We start from the raw sequence: 21,206 nt of genomic DNA on the forward strand, positions 1-21,206 counted from the left end.
GCGTTGTCCGAACTCATCAGCCCAATGGTTTGAGGGAGCCATTTTTAAATGAAAGTCCATGGGTCGCACACTACTCCCCCCACCAGCGGGTATACCCCAAGAGCATCACGGTAAATGCAGTACTTCAAAGCGTGTGTGCTTTTCGTAGATTTAGAAGTGTAAAAGCAAAGTTGCAGCACCAACTCTGGACACCGGTGTTTCAGGATTATTGTCCTTCATCAGCAGAGTATAGGTAGTTTTCGGGGGTTTGCTGTGCAGGCTGCCAAATATTATCGGGTCTGGTACCTCTCAAGGAGCGAAGGTGTGTTGTCCGAACTCGTCAGCCCAATGGTTCGAAGGAGCCATTTTTAAATGAAAGTCCATGGATCGCACACTACTCCACCCACCAGCGGGTATACCCCAAGAGCATCACGGTAAATGCAGTACTTCAAAGCATGTGCACTTTTCGTAGATTTAGAAGTGTAAAAGCAAAGTTGCAGCACCAACTCTGGACACCGGTGTTTCAGGATTATTGTCCTTCATCAGCAGAGTATAGGTAGTTTTCGGGGGTTGCTGTGCAGGCTGCCTAATATTATCAGGTCTGGTACCTCTCAAGGCGCGTATGTGCGTTGTCCGAGCTCATCAGCCCAATGGTTCGAGGGAGCCATTTTTAAATGAAAGTCCATGGGTCGCACACTACTCCACCCACCAGCGGGTATACCACAAGAGCATCACGGTAAATGCAGTACTTCAAAGCGTGTGCGCTTTTCGTAGATTTAGAAGTGTAAAAGCAAAGTTGCAGCACCAACTCTGGACACCGGTGTTTCAGGATTATTTTCCTTCATCAGCAGAGTATAGGTAGTTTTCGGGGGTTTGCTGTGCAGGCTGCCAAATATTATCGGGTCTGGTACCTCTCAAGGCACGTAGGTGCGTTGTCCGAGCTCGTCAGCCCAATGGTTCCAGGGAGCCATTTTTAAATGAAAGTCCATGGGTCGCACACTACTCCACCCACCAGCGGGTATACCCCAAGAGCATCACGGTAAATGCAGTACTTCAAAGCGTGTGCGCTTTTCGTAGATTTAGAAGTGTAAAAGGAAAGTTGCAGCACCAACTCTGGACACCGGTGTTTCAGGATTATTGTCCTTCATCAGCAGAGTATAGGTAGTTTTCGGGGGTTTGCCGTGCAGGCTGCCAAATATTATCGGGTCTGGTACCACTCAAAGCGCGTATGTGCGTTGTCTGAGCTCGTCAGCCCAAAGGTTCGAGGGAGCCATTTTTAAATGAAAGTCCATGGGTCGCACACCACTCCACCCACCAGCGGGTATACCCCAAGAGCATCACGGTAAATGCAGTACTACAAAGCATGTGCGCTTTTCGTAGATTTAGAAGTGTAAAAGCAAAGTTGCAGCACCAACTCTGGACACCGGTGTTTCAGGATTATTTTCCTTCATCAGCAGAGTATAGGTAGTTTTCGGGGGTTTGCTGTGCAGGCTGCCAAATATTATCGGGTCTGGTACCTCTCAAGGCGCGTAGGTGCGTTGTCCGAGCTCGTCAGCCCAATGGTTCGAGGGAGCCATTTTTAAATGAAAGTCCATGGGTCGCACACTACTCCACCCACCAGCGGGTATACCACAAGAGCATCACGGTAAATGCAGTACTTCAAAGCGTGTGCGCTTTTCGTAGATTTAGAAGTGTAAAAACAAAGTTGCAGCACCAACTCTGGACACCGGTGTTTCAGGATTATTTTCTTCATCAGCAGAGTGTAGGTAGTTTTCAGGGGTTTGTTGTGCAGGCTGCCAAATATTATCGGGTCTGGTACCTCTCAAGGCGCGAAGGTGCGTTGTCCGAACTCGTCAGCCCAATGGTTCGAAGGAGCCATTTTTAAATGAAAGTCCATGGATCGCACACTACTCCACCCACCAGCGGGTATACCCCAAGATCATCATAGTAAATGCAGTACTTCAAAGCGTGTGCGCTTTTTGTAGATTTAAAAGTGTAAAAGCAAAGTTGCAGCACCAACTCTGGACACCGGTGTTTCAGGATTATTTTCCTACATCAGCAGAGTATAGGTAGTTTTCGGGGGTTTTCTGTGCAGGCTGCCAAATATTATCGGGTCTGGTACCTCTCAAGGCGCGTATGTGCGTTGTCCGAACTCATCAGCCCAATGGTTTGAGGGAGCCATTTTTAAATGAAAGTCCATGGGTCGCACACTACTCCACCCACCAGCGGGTATACCCCAAGAGCATCACGGTAAATGCAGTACTTCAAAGCGTGTGTGCTTTTCGTAGATTTAGAAGTGTAAAAGCAAAGTTGCAGCACCAACTCTGGACACCGGTGTTTCAGGATTATTGTCCTTCATCAGCAGAGTATAGGTAGTTTTCGGGGGTTTGCTGTGCAGGCTGCCAAATATTATCGGGTCTGGTACCTCTCAAGGCGCGAAGGTGTGTTGTCCGAACTCGTCAGCCCAATGGTTCGAAGGAGCCATTTTTAAATGAAAGTCCATGGATCGCACACTACTCCACCCACCAGCGGGTATACCCCAAGAGCATCACGGTAAATGCAGTACTTCAAAGCATGTGCGCTTTTCGTAGATTTAGAAGTGTAAAAGCAAAGTTGCAGCACCAACTCTGGACACCGGTGTTTCAGGATTATTGTCCTTCATCAGCAGAGTATAGGTAGTTTTCGGGGGCTGTGCAGGCTGCCTAATATTATCAGGTCTGGTACCTCTCAAGGCGCGTATGTGCGTTGTCCGAGCTCATCAGCCCAATGGTTCGAGGGAGCCATTTTTAAATGAAAGTCCATGGGTCGCACACTACTCCACCCACCAGCGGGTATACCACAAGAGCATCACGGTAAATGCAGTACTTCAAAGCGTGTGCGCTTTTCGTAGATTTAGAAGTGTAAAAGCAAAGTTGCAGCACCAACTCTGGACACCGGTGTTTCAGGATTATTTTCCTTCATCAGCAGAGTATTGGTAGTTTTCGGGGGTTTGCTGTGCAGGCTGCCAAATATTATCGGGTCTGGTACCTCTCAAGGCGCGTAGGTGTGTTGTCCGAACTCGTCAGCCCAATGGTTCGAGGGAGCCATTTTTAAATGAAAGTCCATGGGTCGCACACTACTCCACCCACCAGCGGGTATACCCCAAGATCATCATAGTAAATGCAGTACTTCAAAGCGTGTGCGGTTTTCATAGATTTAGAAGTGTAAAAGCAAAGTTGCAGCACCAACTCTGGACACCGGTGTTTCAGGATTATTTTCCTTCATCAGCAGAGTATAGGTAGTTTTCGCGGGTCTGCTGTGCAGGCTGCCAAATATTATTGGGTCTTATACCTCTCAAGGCGCGTATGTGTGTTGCCCGAGCTCATCAGCCCAATGGTTCGAGGGAGCCATTTTTTAATGAAAGTCCATAGGTCGCACACTACTCCACCCACCAGCGGGTATACCTCAAGAGCATCACGGTAAATGCAGTACTTCAAAGCATGTGCGCTTTTCGTAGATTTAGAAGTGTAAAAGCAAAGTTGCAGCACCAACTCTGGACACCAGTGTTTCCGATTTATTTTTCATCATCAACAGAGTATAGGTAGTTTTCGGGGGTTGCTGTGCAGGCTGCCTAATATTATCAGGTCTGGTACCTCTCAAGGCGCGTAGGTGCGTTGTCCGAGCTCATCAGCCCAATGGTTCGAGGGAGCCATTTTTAAATGAAAGTCCATGGGTCGCACACTACTCCACCCACCAGCGGGTATACCCCAAGAGCATCACGGTAAATGCAGTACTTCAAAGAGTGTGCGCTTTTCGTAGATTTAGAAGTGTAAAAGCAAAGTTGCAGCACCAACTCTGGACACCGGTGTTTCAGGATTATTTTCCTTCATCAGCAGAGTATAGGTAGTTTTCGGGGGTTTGCTGTGCAGGCTGCCAAATATTATCGGGTCTGGTACCTCTCAAGGCGCGAAGGTGCGTTGTCCGAACTCGTCATCCCAATGGTTCAAGGAGCCATTTTTAAATGAAAGTCCATGGATCGCACACTACTCCACCCACCAGCGGGTATACCCCAAGATCATCATAGTAAATGCAGTACTTCAAAGCGTGTGCGCTTTTCGTAGATTTAGAAGTGTAAAAGCAAAGTTGCAGCACCAACTCTGGACACCGGTGTTTCAGGATTATTTTCCTTCATCAGCAGAGTATAGGTAGTTTTCGGGGGTTTGCTGTGCAGGCTGCCAAATATTATCGGGTCTGGTACCTCTCAAGGCACGTAGGTGCGTTGTCCGAGCTCGTCAGCCCAATGGTTCCAGGGAGCCATTTTTAAATGAAAGTCCATGGGTCGCACACTACTCCACCCACCAGCGGGTATACCCCAAGAGCATCACGGTAAATGCAGTACTTCAAAGCGTGTGCGCTTTTCATAGATTTAGAAGTGTAAAAGGAAAGTTGCAGCACCAACTCTGGACACCGGTGTTTCAGGATTATTGTCCTTCATCAGCAGAGTATAGGTAGTTTTCGGGGGTTTGCCGTGCAGGCTGCCAAATATTATCGGGTCTGGTACCACTCAAAGCGCGTATGTGCGTTGTCTGAGCTCGTCAGCCCAAAGGTTCGAGGGAGCCATTTTTAAATGAAAGTCCATGGGTCGCACACCACTCCACCCACCAGCGGGTATACCCCAAGAGCATCACGGTAAATGCAGTACTACAAAGCATGTGCGCTTTTCGTAGATTTAGAAGTGTAAAAGCAAAGTTGCAGCACCAACTCTGGACACCGGTGTTTCAGGATTATTTTCCTTCATCAGCAGAGTATAGGTAGTTTTCGGGGGTTTGCTGTGCAGGCTGCCAAATATTATCGGGTCTGGTACCTCTCAAGGCGCGTAGGTGCGTTGTCCGAGCTCGTCAGCCCAATGGTTCGAGGGAGCCATTTTTAAATGAAAGTCCATGGGTCGCACACTACTCCACCCACCAGCGGGTATACCACAAGAGCATCACGGTAAATGCAGTACTTCAAAGCGTGTGCGCTTTTCGTAGATTTAGAAGTGTAAAAACAAAGTTGCAGCACCAACTCTGGACACCGGTGTTTCAGGATTATTTTCTTCATCAGCAGAGTGTAGGTAGTTTTCAGGGGTTTGTTGTGCAGGCTGCCAAATATTATCGGGTCTGGTACCTCTCAAGGCGCGAAGGTGCGTTGTCCGAACTCGTCAGCCCAATGGTTCGAAGGAGCCATTTTTAAATGAAAGTCCATGGATCGCACACTACTCCACCCACCAGCGGGTATACCCCAAGATCATCATAGTAAATGCAGTACTTCAAAGCGTGTGCGCTTTTTGTAGATTTAGAAGTGTAAAAGCAAAGTTGCAGCACCAACTCTGGACACCGGTGTTTCAGGATTATTTTCCTACATCAGCAGAGTATAGGTAGTTTTCGGGGGTTTTCTGTGCAGGCTGCCAAATATTATCGGGTCTGGTACCTCTCAAGGCGCGTATGTGCGTTGTCCGAACTCATCAGCCCAATGGTTTGAGGGAGCCATTTTTAAATGAAAGTCCATGGGTCGCACACTACTCCACCCACCAGCGGGTATACCCCAAGAGCATCACGGTAAATGCAGTACTTCAAAGCGTGTGTGCTTTTCGTAGATTTAGAAGTGTAAAAGCAAAGTTGCAGCACCAACTCTGGACACCGGTGTTTCAGGATTATTGTCCTTCATCAGCAGAGTATAGGTAGTTTTCGGGGGTTTGCTGTGCAGGCTGCCAAATATTATCGGGTCTGGTACCTCTCAAGGCGCGAAGGTGTGTTGTCCGAACTCGTCAGCCCAATGGTTCGAAGGAGCCATTTTTAAATGAAAGTCCATGGATCGCACACTACTCCACCCACCAGCGGGTATACCCCAAGAGCATCACGGTAAATGCAGTACTTCAAAGCATGTGCGCTTTTCGTAGATTTAGAAGTGTAAAAGCAAAGTTGCAGCACCAACTCTGGACACCGGTGTTTCAGGATTATTGTCCTTCATCAGCAGAGTATAGGTAGTTTTCGGGGGTTGCTGTGCAGGCTGCCTAATATTATCAGGTCTGGTACCTCTCAAGGCGCGTATGTGCGTTGTCCGAGCTCATCAGCCCAATGGTTCGAGGGAGCCATTTTTAAATGAAAGTCCATGGGTCGCACACTACTCCACCCACCAGCGGGTATACCACAAGAGCATCACGGTAAATGCAGTACTTCAAAGCGTGTGCGCTTTTCGTAGATTTAGAAGTGTAAAAGCAAAGTTGCAGCACCAACTCTGGACACCGGTGTTTCAGGATTATTTTCCTTCATCAGCAGAGTATTGGTAGTTTTCGGGGGTTTGCTGTGCAGGCTGCCAAATATTATCGGGTCTGGTACCTCTCAAGGCGCGTAGGTGTGTTGTCCGAACTCGTCAGCCCAATGGTTCGAGGGAGCCATTTTTAAATGAAAGTCCATGGGTCGTACACTACTCCACCCACCAGCGGGTATACCCCAAGATCATCATAGTAAATGCAGTACTTCAAAGCGTGTGCGGTTTTCATAGATTTAGAAGTGTAAAAGCAAAGTTGCAGCACCAACTCTGGACACCGGTGTTTCAGGATTATTTTCCTTCATCAGCAGAGTATAGGTAGTTTTCGCGGGTCTGCTGTGCAGGCTGCCAAATATTATTGGGTCTTATACCTCTCAAGGCGCGTATGTGTGTTGCCCGAGCTCATCAGCCCAATGGTTCGAGGGAGCCATTTTTTAATGAAAGTCCATAGGTCGCACACTACTCCACCCACCAGCGGGTATACCTCAAGAGCATCACGGTAAATGCAGTACTTCAAAGCGTGTGCGCTTTTCGTAGATTTAGAAGTGTAAAAGCAAAGTTGCAGCACCAACTCTGGACACCAGTGTTTCCGATTTATTTTTCTTCATCAACAGAGTATAGGTAGTTTTCGGGGGTTGCTGTGCAGGCTGCCTAATATTATCAGGTCTGGTACCTCTCAAGGCGCGTAGGTGCGTTGTCCGAGCTCATCAGCCCAATGGTTCGAGGGAGCCATTTTTAAATGAAAGTCCATGGGTCGCACACTACTCCACCCACCAGCGGGTATACCCCAAGAGCATCACGGTAAATGCAGTACTTCAAAGAGTGTGCGCTTTTCGTAGATTTAGAAGTGTAAAAGCAAAGTTGCAGCACCAACTCTGGACACCGGTGTTTCAGGATTATTTTCCTTCATCAGCAGAGTATAGGTAGTTTTCGGGGGTTTGCTGTGCAGGCTGCCAAATATTATCGGGTCTGGTACCTCTCAAGGCGCGAAGGTGCGTTGTCCGAACTCGTCATCCCAATGGTTCAAGGAGCCATTTTTAAATGAAAGTCCATGGATCGCACACTACTCCACCCACCAGCGGGTATACCCCAAGATCATCATAGTAAATGCAGTACTTCAAAGCGTGTGCGCTTTTCGTAGATTTAGAAGTGTAAAAGCAAAGTTGCAGCACCAACTCTGGACACCGGTGTTTCAGGATTATTTTCCTACATCAGCAGAGTATAGGTAGTTTTCGGGGGTTTTCTGTGCAGGCTGCCAAATATTATCGGGTCTGGTACCTCTCAAGGCGCGTATGTGCGTTGTCCGAACTCATCAGCCCAATGGTTTGAGGGAGCCATTTTTAAATGAAAGTCCATGGGTCGCACACTACTCCACCCACCAGCGGGTATACCCCAAGAGCATCACGGTAAATGCAGTACTTCAAAGCGTGTGTGCTTTTCGTAGATTTAGAAGTGTAAAAGCAAAGTTGCAGCACCAACTCTGGACACCAGTGTTTCCGGATTATTTTTCTTCATCAACAGAGTATAGGTAGTTTTCGGGGGTTGCTGTGCAGGCTGCCTAATATTATCAGGTCTGGTACCTCTCAAGGCGCGTAGGTGCGTTGTCCGAGCTCATCAGCCCAATGGTTCGAGGGAGCCATTTTTAAATGAAAGTCCATGGGTCGCACACTACTCCTCCCACCAGCGGGTATACCCCAAGAGCATCACGGTAAATGCAGTACTTCAAAGCGTGTGCGCTTTTCGTAGATTTAGAAGTGTAAAAGCAAAGTTGCAGCACCAACTCTGGACACCGGTATTTCAGGATTATTTTCCTTCATCAGCAGAGTATAGGTAGTTTTCGGGGGTTTGCTGTGCAGGCTGCCAAATATTTTCGGGTCTGGTACCTCTCAAGGCGCATATGTGCGTTGTCCGAGCTCATCAGCCAATGGTTCGAGGGAGCCATTTTTTAATGAAAGTCCATGGGTCGCACACTACTCCACCCACCAGCGGGTATACCACAAGAGCATCACGGTAAATGCAGTACTTCAAAGCGTGTGCGCTTTTCGTAGATTTAGAAGTGTAAAAGCAAAGTTGCAGCACCAACTCTGGACACCGGTATTTCAGGATTATTTTCCTTCATCAGCAGAGTATAGGTAGTTTTCGGGGGTTTGCTGTGCAGGCTGCCAAATATTATCGGGTCTGGTACCTCTCAAGGCGCGAAGGTGTGTTGTCCGAACTCGTCAGCCCAATGGTTCGAAGGAGCCATTTTTAAATGAAAGTCCATGGATCGCACACTACTCCACCCACCAGCGGGTATACCCCAAGAGCATCACGGTAAATGCAGTACTTCAAAGCATGTGCGCTTTTCGTAGATTTAGAAGTGTAAAAACAAAGTTGCAGCACCAACTCTGGACACCGGTGTTTCAGGATTATTGTCCTTCATCAGCAGAGTATAGGTAGTTTTCGGGGGTTTGCTGTGCAGGCTGCCAAATATTATCGGGTCTGGTACCTCTCAAAGCGCGTATGTGCGTTGCCCGAGCTGGTCAGCCCAATGGTTCGAGGGAGCCATTTTTAAATGAAAGTCCATGGGTCGCACACTACTCCACCCACCAGCGGGTATACCTCAAGAGCATCACGGTAAATGCAGTACTTCAAAGCGTGTGCGCTTTTCGTATATTTAGAAGTGTAAAAGCAAAGTTGCAGCACCAACTCTGGACACCTGTGTTTCAGGATTATTTTCCTTCATCAGCAGAGTATAGGTAGTTTTCGGGGGTTTGCTGTGCAGGCTGCCAAATATTATCGGGTCTGGTACCTCTCAAGGCACGTAGGTGCGTTGTCCGAGCTCGTCAGCCCAATGGTTCGAGGGCGCCATTTTTAAATGAAAGTCCATGGGTCGCACACTACTGCACCCACCAGCGGGTATACCCCAAGAGCATCACGGTAAATGCAGTACTTCAAAGCGTGTGCGCTTTTCGTAGATTTAGAAGTGTAAAAGGAAAGTTGCAGCACCAACTCTGGACACCGGTGTTTCAGGATTATTGTCCTTCATCAGCAGAGTATAGGTAGTTTTTGGGGGTTTGCTGTGCAGGCTGCCAAATATTATCGGGTCTGGTACCTCTCAAAGCGCGCATGTGCGTTGTCCGAGCTCGTCAGCCCAATGGTTCGAGGGAGCCATTTTTAAATGAAAGTCCATGGGTCGCACACTACTCCACCCACCAGCGGGTATACCCCAAGATCATCATAGTAAATGCAGTACTTCAAAGCGTGTGCGCTTTTCGTAGATTTAGAAGTGTAAAAGCAAAGTTGCAGCACCAACTCTGGACACCGGTGTTTCAGGATTATTTTCCTACATCAGCAGAGTATAGGTAGTTTTCGGGGGTTTTCTGTGCAGGCTGCCAAATATTATCGGGTCTGGTACCTCTCAAGGCGCGTATGTGCGTTGTCCGAACTCATCAGCCCAATGGTTTGAGGGAGCCATTTTTAAATGAAAGTCCATGGGTCGCACACTACTCCACCCACCAGCGGGTATACCCCAAGAGCATCACGGTAAATGCAGTACTTCAAAGCGTGTGTGCTTTTCGTAGATTTAGAAGTGTAAAAGCAAAGTTGCAGCACCAACTCTGGACACCAGTGTTTCCGGATTATTTTTCTTCATCAACAGAGTATAGGTAGTTTTCGGGGGTTGCTGTGCAGGCTGCCTAATATTATCAGGTCTGGTACCTCTCAAGGCGCGTAGGTGCGTTGTCCGAGCTCATCAGCCCAATGGTTCGAGGGAGCCATTTTTAAATGAAAGTCCATGGGTCGCACACTACTCCTCCCACCAGCGGGTATACCCCAAGAGCATCACGGTAAATGCAGTACTTCAAAGCGTGTGCGCTTTTCGTAGATTTAGAAGTGTAAAAGCAAAGTTGCAGCACCAACTCTGGACACCGGTATTTCAGGATTATTTTCCTTCATCAGCAGAGTATAGGTAGTTTTCGGGGGTTTGCTGTGCAGGCTGCCAAATATTTTCGGGTCTGGTACCTCTCAAGGCGCATATGTGCGTTGTCCGAGCTCATCAGCCAATGGTTCGAGGGAGCCATTTTTTAATGAAAGTCCATGGGTCGCACACTACTCCACCCACCAGCGGGTATACCACAAGAGCATCACGGTAAATGCAGTACTTCAAAGCGTGTGCGCTTTTCGTAGATTTAGAAGTGTAAAAGCAAAGTTGCAGCACCAACTCTGGACACCGGTATTTCAGGATTATTTTCCTTCATCAGCAGAGTATAGGTAGTTTTCGGGGGTTTGCTGTGCAGGCTGCCAAATATTATCGGGTCTGGTACCTCTCAAGGCGCGAAGGTGTGTTGTCCGAACTCGTCAGCCCAATGGTTCGAAGGAGCCATTTTTAAATGAAAGTCCATGGATCGCACACTACTCCACCCACCAGCGGGTATACCCCAAGAGCATCACGGTAAATGCAGTACTTCAAAGCATGTGCGCTTTTCGTAGATTTAGAAGTGTAAAAACAAAGTTGCAGCACCAACTCTGGACACCGGTGTTTCAGGATTATTGTCCTTCATCAGCAGAGTATAGGTAGTTTTCGGGGGTTTGCTGTGCAGGCTGCCAAATATTATCGGGTCTGGTACCTCTCAAAGCGCGTATGTGCGTTGCCCGAGCTGGTCAGCCCAATGGTTCGAGGGAGCCATTTTTAAATGAAAGTCCATGGGTCGCACACTACTCCACCCACCAGCGGGTATACCTCAAGAGCATCACGGTAAATGCAGTACTTCAAAGCGTGTGCGCTTTTCGTATATTTAGAAGTGTAAAAGCAAAGTTGCAGCACCAACTCTGGACACCTGTGTTTCAGGATTATTTTCCTTCATCAGCAGAGTATAGGTAGTTTTCGGGGGTTTGCTGTGCAGGCTGCCAAATATTATCGGGTCTGGTACCTCTCAAGGCACGTAGGTGCGTTGTCCGAGCTCGTCAGCCCAATGGTTCGAGGGCGCCATTTTTAAATGAAAGTCCATGGGTCGCACACTACTGCACCCACCAGCGGGTATACCCCAAGAGCATCACGGTAAATGCAGTACTTCAAAGCGTGTGCGCTTTTCGTAGATTTAGAAGTGTAAAAGGAAAGTTGCAGCACCAACTCTGGACACCGGTGTTTCAGGATTATTGTCCTTCATCAGCAGAGTATAGGTAGTTTTTGGGGGTTTGCTGTGCAGGCTGCCAAATATTATCGGGTCTGGTACCTCTCAAAGCGCGCATGTGCGTTGTCCGAGCTCGTCAGCCCAATGGTTCGAGGGAGCCATTTTTAAATGAAAGTCCATGGGTCGCACACTACTCCACCCACCAGCGGGTATACCCCAAGAGCATCACGGTAAATGCAGTACTTCAAAGCATGTGCGCTTTTCGTAGATTTAGAAGTGTAAAAGCAAAGTTGCAGCACCAACTCTGGACACCGGTATTTCAGGATTATTTTCCTTCATCAGCAGAGTATAGGTAGTTTTCGGGGGTTTGCTGTGCAGGCTGCCAAATATTATCGGGTCTGGTACCTCTCAAGGCGCGTAGGTGCGTTGTCCGAGCTTGTCAGCCCAATGGTTCGAGGGAGCCATTTTTAAATGAAAGTCCATGGGTCGCACACTACTCCACCCACCAGCGGGTATACCACAAGAGCATCACGGTAAATGCAGTACTTCAAAGCGTGTGCGCTTTTCGTAGATTTAGACGTGTAAAAGCAAAGTTGCAGCACCAACTCTGGACACCGGTATTTCAGGATTATTTTCATTCATCAGCAGAGTATAGGTAGTTTTCGGGGGTTTGCTGTGCAGTCTGCCAAATATTATCAGGTCTGGTACCTCTCAAGGCGCATATGTGCGTTGTCCGAGCTCATCAGCCCAATGGTTCGAGGGAGCCATTTTTAAATGAAAGTCCATGGGTCGCACACTACTCCACCCACCAGCGGGTATACCACAAGAGCATCACGGTAAATGCAGTACTTCAAAGCGTGTGCGCTTTTTGTAGATTTAGAAGTGTAAAAGCAAAGTTGCAGCACCAACTCTGGACACCGGTATTTCAGGATTATTTTCCTTCATCAGCAGAGTATAGGTAGTTTTCGGGGGTTTGCTGTGCAGGCTGCCAAATATTATCGGGTCTGGTACCTCTCAAGGCGCGAAGGTGTGTTGTCCGAACTCGTCAGCCCAATGGTTCGAAGGAGCCATTTTTAAATGAAAATCCATGGATCGCACACTACTCCACCCACCAGCGGGTATACCCCAAGAGCATCACGGTAAATGCAGTACTTCAAAGCATGTGCGCTTTTCGTAGATTTAGAAGTGTAAAAGCAAAGTTGCAGCACCAACTCTGGACACCGGTGTTTCAGGATTATTGTCCTTCATCAGCAGAGTATAGGTAGTTTTCGGGGGTTTGCTGTGCAGGCTGCCAAATATTATCGGGTCTGGTACCTCTCAAAGCGCGTATGTGCGTTGCCCGAGCTCGTCAGCCCAATGGTACGAGGGAGCCATTTTTAAATGAAAGTCCATGGGTCGCACACTACTCCACCCACCAGCGGGTATACCTCAAGAGCATCACGGTAAATGCAGTACTTCAAAGCGTGTGCGCTTTTTGTAGAAGTGTAAAAGCAAAGTTGCAGCACCAACTCTGGACACCGGTGTTTCAGGATTATTTTCCTTCATCAGCAGAGTATAGGTAGTTTTCGGGGGTTTGCTGTGCAGGCTGCCAAATATTATCGGGTCTGGTACCTCTCAAGGCACGTAGGTGCGTTGTCCGAGCTCGTCAGCCCAATGGTTCGGGGGAGCCATTTTTAAATGAAAGTCCATGGGTCGCACACTACTCCACCCACCAGCGGGTATACCCCAAGAGCATCACGGTAAATGCAGTACTTCAAAGCGTGTGCGCTTTTCGTAGATTTAGAAGTGTAAAAGGAAAGTTGCAGCACCAACTCTGGACACCGGTGTTTCAGGATTATTGTCCTTCATCAGCAGAGTATAGGTAGTTTTCGGGGGTTTGCTCTGCAGGCTGCCAAATATTATCAGGTCTGGTACCTCTCAAAGCGCGCATGTGCGTTGTCCGAGCTCGTCAGCCCAATGGTTCGAGGGAGCCATTTTTAAATGAAAGTCCATGGGTCGCACACTACTCCACCCACCAGCGGGTATACCCCAAGAGCATCACGGTAAATGCAGTACTTCAAAGCATGTGCGCTTTTCGTAGATTTAGAAATGTAAAAGCAAAGTTGCAGCACCAACTCTGGACACCGGTATTTCAGGATTATTTTCCTTCGTCAGCAGAGTATAGGTAGTTTTCAGGGGTTTGCTGTGCCGGCTGCCAAATATTATCAGGTCTGGTACCTCTCAAGGCGCGTAGGTGCGTTGTCCGAGCTCATCAGCCCAATGGTTCGAGGGAGCCATTTTTAAATGAAAGTCCATGGGTCGCACACTACTCCACCCACCAGCGGGTATACCCCAAGAGCATCACGGTAAATGCAGTACTTCAAAGCGTGTGCGCTTTTCGTAGATTTAGAAGTGTAAAAGCAAAGTTGCAGCGCCAACTCTGGACACCGGTATTTCAGGATTATTTTCCTTCATCAGCAGAGTATAGGTAGTTTTCGGGGGTTTGCTGTGCAGGCTGCCAAATATTATCGGGTCTGGTACCTCTCAAGGCGCATATGTGCGTTGTCCGAGCTCATCAGCCCAATGGTTCGAGGGAGCCATTTTTAAATGAAAGTCCATGGGTCGCACACTACTCCACCCACCAGCGGGTATACCACAAGAGCAGCACGGTAAATGCAGTACTTCAAAGCGTGTGCGCTTTTCGTAGATTTAGAAGTGTAAAAGCAAAGTTGCAGCACCAACTCTGGACACCGGTATTTCAGGATTATTTTCCTTCATCAGCAGAGTATAGGTAGTTTTCGGGGGTTTGCTTTGCAGGCTGCCAAATATTATCGGGTCTGGTACCTCTCAAGGCGCGAAGGTGTGTTGTCCGAACTCGTCAGCCCAATGGTTCGAAGGAGCCATTTTTAAATGAAAGTCCATGGATCGCACACTACTCCACCCACCAGCGGGTATACCCCAAGAGCATCACGGTAAATGCAGTACTTCAAAGCATGTGCGCTTTTCGTAGATTTAGAAGTGTAAAAGCAAAGTTGCAGCACCAACTCTGGACACCGGTGTTTCAGGATTATTGTCCTTCATCAGCAGAGTATAGGTAGTTTTCGGGGGTTTGCTGTGCAGGCTGCCAAATATTATCGGGTCTGGTACCTCTCAAAGCGCGTATGTGCGTTGCCCGAGCTCGTCAGCCCAATGGTTCGAGGGAGCCATTTTTAAATGAAAGTCCATGGGTCGCACACTACTCCACCCACCAGCGGGTATACCACAAGAGCATCACGGTAAATGCAGTACTTCAAAGCGTGTGCGCTTTTCGTAGATTTAGAAGTGTAAAAGCAAAGTTGCAGCACCAACTCTGGACACCGGTGTTTCAGGATTATTTTCCTTCATCAGCAGAGTATTGGTAGTTTTCGGGGGTTTGCTGTGCAGGCTGCCAAATATTATCGGGTCTGGTACCTCTCAACGCGCGTAGGTGTCTTGTCCGAACTCGTCAGCCCAATGGTTCGAGGGAGCCATTTTTAAATGAAAGTCCATGGGTCGCACACTACTCCACCCACCAGCGGGTATACCCCAAGATCATCATAGTAAATGCAGTACTTCAAAGCGTGTGCGGTTTTCATAGATTTAGAAGTGTAAAAGCAAAGTTGCAGCACCAACTCTGGACACCGGTGTTTCAGGATTATTTTCCTTCATCAGCAGAGTATAGGTAGTTTTCGCGGGTCTGCTGTGCAGGCTGCCAAATATTATTGGGTCTGGTACCTCTCAAGGCGCGTATGTGTGTTGCCCGAGCTCATCAGCCCAATGGTTCGAGGGAGCCATTTTTAAATGAAAGTCCATGGGTCGCACACTACTCCACCCACCAGCGGGTATACCTCAAGAGCATCACGGTAAATGCAGTACTTCAAAGCGTGTGCGCTTTTCGTAGAAGTGTAAAAGCAAAGTTGCAGCACCAACTCTGGACACCGGTGTTTCAGGATTATTTTCCTTCATCAGCAGAGTATAGGTAGTTTTCGGGGGTTTGCTGTGCAGGCTGCCAAATATTATCGGGTCTGGTACCTCTCAAGGCACGTAGGTGCGTTGTCCGAGCTCGTCAGCCCAATGGTTCGAGGGAGCCATTTTTAAATGAAAGTCCATGGGTCGCACACTACTCCACCCACCAGCGGGTATACCCCAAGAGCCTCACGGTAAATGCAGTACTTCAAAGCGTGTGCGCTTTTCGTAGATTTAGAAGTGTAAAAGGAAAGTTGCAGCACCAACTCTGGACACCGGTGTTTCAGGATTATTGTCCTTCATCAGCAGAGTATAGGTAGTTTTCGGGGGTTTGCTGTGCAGGCTGCCAAATATTATCGGGTCTGGTACCACTCAAAGCGCGTATGTGCGTTGTCTGAGCTCGCCAGCCCAATGGTTCGAGGGAGCCATTTTTAAATGAAAGTCCATGGGTCGCACACTACTCCACCCACCAGCGGGTATACCCCAAGAGCATCACGGTAAATGCAGTACTTCAAAGAGTGTGCGCTTTTCGTAGATTTAGAAGTGTAAAAGCAAAGTTGCAGCACCAACTCTGGACACCGGTGTTTCAGGATTATTTTCCTTCATCAGCAGAGTATAGGTAGTTTTCGGGGGTTTGCTGTGCAGGCTGCCAAATATTATCGGGTCTGGTACCTCTCAAAGCGCGTATGTGCGTTGCCCGAGCTCGTCAGCCCAATGGTTCGAGGGAGCCATTTTTAAATGAAAGTCCATGGGTCGCACACTACTCCACCCACCAGCGGGTATACCACAAGAGCATCACGGTAAATGCAGTACTTCAAAGCGTGTGCGCTTTTCGTAGATTTAGAAGTGTAAATGCAAAGTTGCAGCACCAACTCTGGACACCGGTGTTTCAGGATTATTTTCCTTCATCAGCAGAGTATAGGTAGTTTTCGGGGGTTTGCTGTGCAGGCTGCCAAATATTATCGGGTCTGGTACCGCTCAAGGCGCGTATGTGCGTTGTCCGAACTCATCAGCCCAATGGTTTGAGGGAGCCATTTTTAAATGAAAGTCCATGGGTCGCACACTACTCCACCCACCAGCGGGTATACCACAAGAGCATCACGGTAAATGCAGTACTTCAAAGCGTGTGCGCTTTTCGTAGATTTAGAAGTGTAAAAGCAAAGTTGCAGCACCAACTCTGGACACCGGTGTTTCAGGATTATTTTCCTTCATCAGCAGAGTATTGGTAGTTTTCGGGGGTTTGCTGTGCAGGCTGCCAAATATTATCGGGTCTGGTACCTCTCAACGCGCGTAGGTGTCTTGTCCGAACTCGTCAGCCCAATGGTTCGAGGGAGCCATTTTTAAATGAAAGTCCATGGGTCGCACACTACTCCACCCACCAGCGTGTATACCCCAAGATCATCATAGTAAATGCAGTACTTCAAAGCGTGTGCGGTTTTCATAGATTTAGAAGTGTAAAAGCAAAGTTGCAGCACCAACTCTGGACACCGGTGTTTCAGGATTATTTTCCTTCATCAGCAGAGTATAGGTAGTTTTCGCGGGTCTGCTGTGCAGGCTGCCAAATATTATTGGGTCTGGTACCTCTCAAGGCGCGTATGTGTGTTGCCCGAGCTCATCAGCCCAATGGTTCGAGGGAGCCATTTTTAAATGAAAGTCCATGGGTCGCACACTACTCCACCCACCAGCGGGTATACCTCAAGAGCATCACGGTAAATGCAGTACTTCAAAGCGTGTGCGCTTTTCGTAGAAGTGTAAAAGCAAAGTTGCAGCACCAACTCTGGACACCGGTGTTTCAGGATTATTTTCCTTCATCAGCAGAGTATAGGTAGTTTTCGGGGGTTTGCTGTGCAGGCTGCCAAATATTATCGGGTCTGGTACCTCTCAAGGCACGTAGGTGCGTTGTCCGAGCTCGTCAGCCCAATGGTTCGAGGGAGCCATTTTTAAATGAAAGTCCATGGGTCGCACACTACTCCACCCACCAGCGGGTATACCCCAAGAGCCTCACGGTAAATGCAGTACTTCAAAGCGTGTGCGCTTTTCGTAGATTTAGAAGTGTAAAAGGAAAGTTGCAGCACCAACTCTGGACACCGGTGTTTCAGGATTATTGTCCTTCATCAGCAGAGTATAGGTAGTTTTCGGGGGTTTGCTGTGCAGGCTGCCAAATATTATCGGGTCTGGTACCACTCAAAGCGCGTATGTGCGTTGTCTGAGCTCGCCAGCCCAATGGTTCGAGGGAGCCATTTTTAAATGAAAGTCCATGGGTCGCACACTACTCCACCCACCAGCGGGTATACCCCAAGAGCATCACGGTAAATGCAGTACTTCAAAGCGTGTGCGCTTTTCGTAGAAGTGTAAAAGCAAAGTTGCAGCACCAACTCTGGACACCGGTGTTTCAGGATTATTTTCCTTCATCAGCAGAGTATAGGTAGTTTTCGGGGGTTTGCTGTGCAGGCTGCCAAATATTATCGGGTCTGGTACCTCTCAAGGCACGTAGGTGCGTTGTCCGAGCTCGTCAGCCCAATGGTTCGAGGGAGCCATTTTTAAATGAAAGTCCATGGGTCGCACACTACTCCACCCACCAGCGGGTATACCCCAAGAGCATCACGGTAAATGCAGTACTTCAAAGCGTGTGCGCTTTTCGTAGATTTAGAAGTGTAAAAGGAAAGTTGCAGCACCAACTCTGGACACCGGTGTTTCAGGATTATTGTCCTTCATCAGCAGAGTATAGGTAGTTTTCGGGGGTTTGCTGTGCAGGCTGCCAAATATTATCGGGTCTGGTACCACTCAAAGCGCGTAAGTGCGTTGTCTGAGCTCGTCAGCCCAATGGTTCGAGGGAGCAATTTTTAAATGAAAGTCCATGGGTCGCACACCACTCCACCCACCAGCGGGTATACCCCAAGAGCATCACGGTAAATGCAGTACTTCAAAGCATGTGCGCTTTTCGTAGATTTAGAAGTGTAAAAGCAAAGTTGCAGCACCAACTCTGGACACCGGTGTTTCAGGATTATTTTCCTTCATCAGCAGAGTATAGGTAGTTTTCGGGGGTTTGCTGTGCAGGCTGCCAAATATTATCGGGTCTGGTATCTCTCAAGGCGCGTAGGTGCGTTGTCCGAGCTCGTCAGCCCAATGGTTCGAGGGAGCCATTTTTAAATGAAAGTCCATGGGTCGCACACTACTCCACCCACCAGCGGGTATACCACAAGAGCATCACGGTAAATGCAGTACTTCAAAGTGTGTGTGCTTTTCGTAGATTTAGAAGTGTAAAAGCAAAGTTGCAGCACCCACTCTGGACACCAGTGTTTCCGATTTATTTTTCTTCATCAACAGAGTATAGGTAGTTTTCGGGGGTTGCTGTGCAGGCTGCCTAATATTATCAGGTCTGGTACCTCTCAAGGCGCGTAGGTGCGTTGTCCGAGCTCATCAGCCCAATGGTTCGAGGGAGCCATTTTTAAATGAAAGTCCATGGGTCGCACACTACTCCACCCACCAGCGGGTATACCCCAAGAGCATCACGGTAAATGCAGTACTTCAAAGCGTGTGTGCTTTTCGTAGATTTAGAAGTGTAAAAGCAAAGTTGCAGCACCAACTCTGGACACCGGTGTTTCAGGATTATTTTCCTTCATCAGCAGAGTATAGGTAGTTTTCGGGGGTTTGCTGTGCAGGCTGCCAAATATTATCGGGTCTGGTACCTCTCAAGGCGCGTAGGTGCGTTGTCCGAGCTCGTCAGCCCAATGGTTCGAGGGAGCCATTTTTAAATGAAAGTCCATGGGTCGCACACTACTCCACCCACCAGCGGGTATACCCCAAGAGCATCACGGTAAATGCAGTACTTCAAAGCGTGTGTGCTTTTCGTAGATTTAGAAGTGTAAAAGCAAAGTTGCAGCACCAACTCTGAAAACCGGTGTTTCAGGATTATTGTCCTTCATCAGCAGAGTATAGGTAGTTTTCGGGGGTTTGCTGTGCAGGCTGCCAAATATTATCGGGTCTGGTACCTCTCAAAGCGCGTATGTGCGTTGCCCGAGCTCGTCAGCCCAATGGTTTCGAGGGAGCCATTTTTAAATGAAAGTCCATGGGTCGCACACTACTCCACCCACCAGCGGGTATACCCCAAGAGCATCAGGGTAAATGCAGTACTTCAAATCGTGTGCGCTTTTCTTAGATTTAGAAGTGTAAAAGCAAAGTTGCAACACCAACTCTGGACACCGGTATTTCAGGATTATTTTCCTTCATCAGCAGAGTATAGGTAGTTTTCGGGGGTTTGCTGTGCAGGCTGCCAAATATTATCGGATCTGGTACCTCTCAAGGCGCGAAGGTGTGTTGTCCGAACTCGTCAGCCCAATGGTTCGAAGGAGCCATTTTTAAATGAAAGTCCATGGATCGCACACTACTCCACCCACCAGCGGGTATACCCCAAGATCATCATAGTAAATGCAGTACTTCAAAGCATGTGCGCTTTTCGTAGATTTAGAAGTGTAAAAGCAAAGTTGCAGCACCAACTCTGGACACCGGTGTTTCAGTATTATTGTCCTTCATCAGCAGAGTATAGGTAGTTTTCGGGTGTTTGCTGTGCAGGCTGCCAAATATTATCGGGTCTGGTACCTCTCAAGGCGCATATGTGCGTTGTCCGAGCTCATCAGCCCAATGGTTCGAGGGAGCCATTTTTAAATGAAAGTCCATGGGTTGCACACTACTCCACCCACCAGCGGGTATACCGCAAGAGCATCACGGTAAATGCAGTACTTCAAAGCGTGTGCGCTTTTCGTAGATTTAGAAGTGTAAAAGCAAAGTTGCAGCACCAAATCTGGACACCGGTGTTTCAGGATTATTGTCCTTCATCAGCAGAGTATAGGTAGTTTTCGGGGGTTGCTGTGCAGGCTGCCTAATATTATCAGGTCTGGTACCTCTCAAGGCGCGTAGGTGCGTTGTCCGAGCTCATCAGCCCAATGGTTCGAGGGAGCCATTTTTAAATGAAAGTCCATGGGTCGCACACTACTCCACCCACCAGCGGGTATACCACAAGAGCATCACGGTAAATGCAGTACTTCAAAGCGTGTGCGCTTTTCGTAGATTTAGAAGTGTAAAAGCAAAGTTGCAGCACCAACTCTGGACACCGTGTGTTTCAGGATTATTTTCCTTCATCAGCAGAGTATTGGTAGTTTTCGGGGGTTTGCTGTGCAGGCTGCCAAATATTATCGGGTCTGGTACCTCTCAAGGCGCGTAGGTGTGTTGTCCGAACTCGTCAGCCCAATGGTTCGAGGGAGCCATTTTTAAATGAAAGTCCATGGGTCGCACACTACTCCACCCACCAGCGGGTATACCCCAAGATCATCATAGTAAATGCAGTACTTCAAAGCGTGTGCGGTTTTCATAGATTTAGAAGTGTAAAAGCAAAGTTGCAGCACCAACTCTGGACACCGGTGTTTCAGGATTATTTTCCTTCATCAGCAGAGTATAGGTAGTTTTCGCGGGTGTGCTGTGCAGGCTGCCAAATATTATTGGGTCTGATACCTCTCAAGGCGTGTATGTGTGTTGCCCGAGCTCATCAGCCCAATGGTTCGAGGGGGCCATTTTTAAATGAAAGTCCATGGGTCGCACACTACTCCACCCACCAGCGGGTATACCTCAAGAGCATCACGGTAAATGCAGTACTTCAAAGCGTGTGCGCTTTTCGTAGAAGTGTAAAAGCAAAGTTGCAGCACCAACTCTGGACACCGGTGTTTCAGGATTATTGTCCTTCATCAGCAGAGTATAGGTAGTTTTCGGGGGTTTGCTGTGCAGGCTGCCAAATATTATCGGGTCTGGTACCACTCAAAGCGCGTATGTGCGTTGTCTGAGCTCGTCAGCCCAATGGTTCGAGGGAGCCAT

This window comes from Lissotriton helveticus, chromosome 3_1 (genome assembly GCF_964261635.1).
Source record: "Lissotriton helveticus chromosome 3_1, aLisHel1.1, whole genome shotgun sequence".
Classification (NCBI taxonomy): domain Eukaryota; kingdom Metazoa; phylum Chordata; class Amphibia; order Caudata; family Salamandridae; genus Lissotriton; species Lissotriton helveticus.